This window comes from Trichechus manatus, unplaced genomic scaffold (assembly GCF_000243295.1).
Source record: "Trichechus manatus latirostris isolate Lorelei unplaced genomic scaffold, TriManLat1.0 scaffold00025, whole genome shotgun sequence".
Taxonomy (NCBI): Eukaryota; Metazoa; Chordata; class Mammalia; order Sirenia; family Trichechidae; genus Trichechus; species Trichechus manatus.
The window spans coordinates 17,312,551-17,315,817 of NW_004443961.1; positions in this window are offsets into that span (position 1 = coordinate 17,312,551).

Here is a 3,267-nt window from a genome sequence, read left to right on the forward strand (position 1 = left end):
ATCTTTATTGTATGTGGGGTCACCATGAGTCAAGGGTGACTCAGCAGGAGCTAACAGCAACATTATTTATATACCTTAGAGCCCTAACTTGGCAGTCAGTGTACCTGAATTACACAGGAAGTAGTGTAGTGTCTACACAAATAAACACTAACATAAATACTGAGCAACAAAATTGTTGCACAATTTAAATATCACCTCAAGTTGAATCCCCTATTCAAGAACGAGAATATTAGTTTTCTCTCTTTTATTAGTTTGTGTTTGGTTTCCCTCAACAATGTGACATTTAGTAATTGCGATTTCCTCAGATCCTTCAAATCAAAGATCTGTTCCTGTGGTTGGCCTTTTATTAGTGTGGATAGCTGAAGCCCTGATAAAATTATTACTCAACGTAGGACATATGGAGTATTTTATGAACATAAGGTCATGGTCATGTGGCTGTGTTACTAGATTAATACATCATTCTGTACATGTTGTTGAATGTTTTCTGTATACCACAGGTTGTCCTCGTTGCAGGTAAAGAACACCAACATGGTTCTTGCCTTTCAGGAGCTTAAAGGTTGTAGAAAAAGATAAGCAATCAAACACATCTATGAGTGTAAAAGGTTATAAGTGCCATGATGAAAATGACAAGGGCACAGTGACAAGAATGGTGCCTACATGGAGTAATCAGAAAAGGTCTCTTGAGAAGCTGAGCATGAGACTGAGTCTTGAAGAAGAATACGAAGCAGCCTATGTTTTTTAATATGAGTGCCTTGAACCATGTTGCAGTCAGAGAGAACAGAATGTTTAAAGGCTTGTTAGAGGTATGTACAGGCAACTGAGGTTGACCAGAGTGTCTGCATCATGGTGAACAGGAGGGTGATGAGCTTGGGTTCATGGCTAGGAGATGGAGATTTTGCTGAGTGTATTGAGAGTCTTTAAGTGAGTGGAGAGAGGCCAGGGATGAAATATGCACTGTTAGAATATCATGTTTGATAATGTGTGGAGTGCAACTTGGAAGAAGATAGGAGGAAAAATAGGGTAGTGAGGAGGCTTTTGCACTAGTCAGGTGAGCCATATGATGATGGTAGTAGAGACAGAGAGAAGTGGACTGATTCAAGATCTACTTAGGATTAAAAGCGAGAAGACTAGCTGATAGATTGGCTATGGGACATAAGGAAAAAAGGAGGGAGCCAGAATGACTCCCAGGTTTCTGGTTTAAATGGTCATGACATTTCCTGAGATGGAGACAATGAAAGAGAAACAGACTGGGAACAGGAGGAAGGTTGAGATTTAGTGGTCTATTTTGAACAAATGTAATTTGAAATGTCTAAATGGTGGTATAAAATTAATGGTTGAATTAAAAAAAAAACTCTAAATATCCCCGGAGAAATTTGGGCTTGAAATATAAATGTAGTTACCAGTATACAGATGACATTTAAATCCAAGGAAAGGCATGGATCACATGGAGAGGAAGAGAGGGCAGAGATCAAAGATAGAAACCCAAAGACAAGCCCAGGACACTCCCATATTTAGAAGTCAAGAAGAAGAGGTTGCTAAGGAGACTGAGAAGAAGCAGCCAGAGAGTGGGGAGGAGAACTAGGAGAGGTGGTATCATGGAAGTCAAGAGGAAAAACTATTTTGAGATTAGGGAGGGAACAATGATGAAGAGCTACCAAGTACCATGACAGAAAAAGGGTCCCTTGGATTTAACAAGGTAAAGTCATTGGAGTCCTTGTTGTATAATTTCAATGGAGTGGTGGGTCAGAAGCCACACCGGAGTGGCTAAGGAGTAAATGGTGGGTGGAGAAGTGTGGGCATCCAATAAATGCTACTTCATGAGAAGCTGGGTTGTGAAGAAAAGCAAAGAAATAAAAAAAAAAAAAATAACTGGAAAGGAATATAAGGTCAAAGGGGGATTTTTAAAAATTATATATTGGTACACAGATGGAATGAGTAGAAGGTAGAGACTATTGATGCAGGACAAGGGGATATCACAGGAAGAAAGACGTTGAGAAGATGAGAGAGGATGGAGGAGGACTAGCCTTTTATGGGGGAAGTCTTTGGATGTAGCAGATGTGCTGATTTGGGAAAGTTCATGGGTGGGAAGTTAGGACATCACTACTTTATAGTTTCTGGGGTCTCAATGAAGTATAGGATGTAATCATCAGCTGAAAGTGAGGTAGTGGTAAGGGATAGAGGTAGGAGATTTGAACACTGAGAGAGAAGATATAAAACAATTATATGGGAGAATAACGGGAAAGCAAGCCTACTAGAGAAATAAAAAAGAGTACCATTTCTGGCTGTGCTGAGAGCTGATTTGGGGCTTGTGAACACAGAGTTAAAGTAAAACCAATATAATCAGTATTAGACAAGCATGACTCATGGTATAGGATAAGAATAAAACTTTATTTTTTTCCTCTCCCACTGTTCCTTTTATGGTGGTAAAGTAGAGAATGTTTTCTCTCTGCTACTGGAAAACTGGACAGTCCTTGTGACTCTTACAGTTATATTAATAAGTTGAAAAACCGTCTAGACTCAGACATTAGAATGTTAAGTTCTACTTATTCACCAGTATTTCAACTTTCAGTCTTCATTCAAAGGTAAGACTTCTTTTCTCCACTTCTTTTTTTCGCACTCCCAGCCAGGGCCTATAGTAGAAAGGCCACGTATTTTTGGAAAAGGGATGTGGTCAGCATCTTTCTTCTCACTCACCTCCTCCTCTCCTCTCCTCCACTCTTGCCGACTGTGACGTCAGGCTTCAGGTTCATCCAGGGTTGGAGTTCAGAGAAACAGAAAAGGAAAGGAGGCACAGAAGGTTTCTGCTTGACTAATGCACTTGTAGTAAGGTGGATAGATATTTGTGGGCCTGACCAATATTTAAAGCTGTATTGTTTCATCATGGATACTTTTGTGGGTTTTGCTAGACTCCTCTTCTAAGCCCCTCCCAATTCCAACTCCCATGATGTAGGCATATTGTATTCCTCAGGCTACTGCTCCCCTCTCAGCTCCTGGTTTTCTAGAAGTCCAGTCTCACTATGGGAATCCTATTGCCCTCCCAGTTCATCCTCTCAGCCACGAGCTAAAAAGGTTCCAGGCTGGCTCTCTTCTGTGTGGTCCATTTCTGGCCTCAGGAAACAATCTTGCTTCCTTTGCCCTGATAGATTGCACGGTAGTAGATTCCATGAAGCCACCTCTTCTTGGCTGCCACATCAAAGCAGTTTACTAACCCCTGACCCGTGTCTCTGTCCTTAAGGTTTTCCAGGCAGGAGTCAGAACCTCTATCCA